The following is a 598-nucleotide window of genomic DNA, read 5'->3' as shown; positions in this document are numbered from 1 at the left end:
ACTTTCCCACCGGACCATTTGTCAGCCTTAAGACCAGAGGTGTTTTTACAATTTTCCACTGCGCTGCTTTAACTGGTAATTGCGCGGCCATACAATGTTGTACCCAAACAAAATTTGCGTCCTTTTTTTCCCACAAATAGAGCTTTCTTTTGATGGTATTTGATTGCCTCTGCGATTTTTAATGTTTGCGATATAAACGGAAAAAGAGCGAAAATTTTGAGAAAAAATTATATTTTCTACTTTTTGTTATAAGAAAAATCGAACAAACTCAATTTTAGTCATACATTTTGGCCAAAATTTATTCAGCCACATGTCTTTAGTAAAAAAAATGCCAATAAGCGTATATTTATTGGTTTGCGCAAAAGTTATAGCGTCTACAAACTAGGGTACATTTTCTGGAATTTACACAGCTTTTATTTTATGACTGCCTATCTCAATTCTTGAGGTGCTAAAATAGCAGGGCAGTACAAAACCCCCCAAATGACCCCATTTTGGAAAGTAGACACCCCAAGGAACCTGCTGAAAGGCATGTTGAGTCCATTGAATATTTTTTTTTTTGTACCAAGTGATTGAATAATGACAAAAAAAAAAAGAAATT

The sequence above is a fragment of the Rana temporaria genome, chromosome 12, assembly GCF_905171775.1.
Source record: "Rana temporaria chromosome 12, aRanTem1.1, whole genome shotgun sequence".
NCBI classification, from domain to species: domain Eukaryota; kingdom Metazoa; phylum Chordata; class Amphibia; order Anura; family Ranidae; genus Rana; species Rana temporaria.
This window is presented reverse-complemented; position numbering follows the sequence as displayed.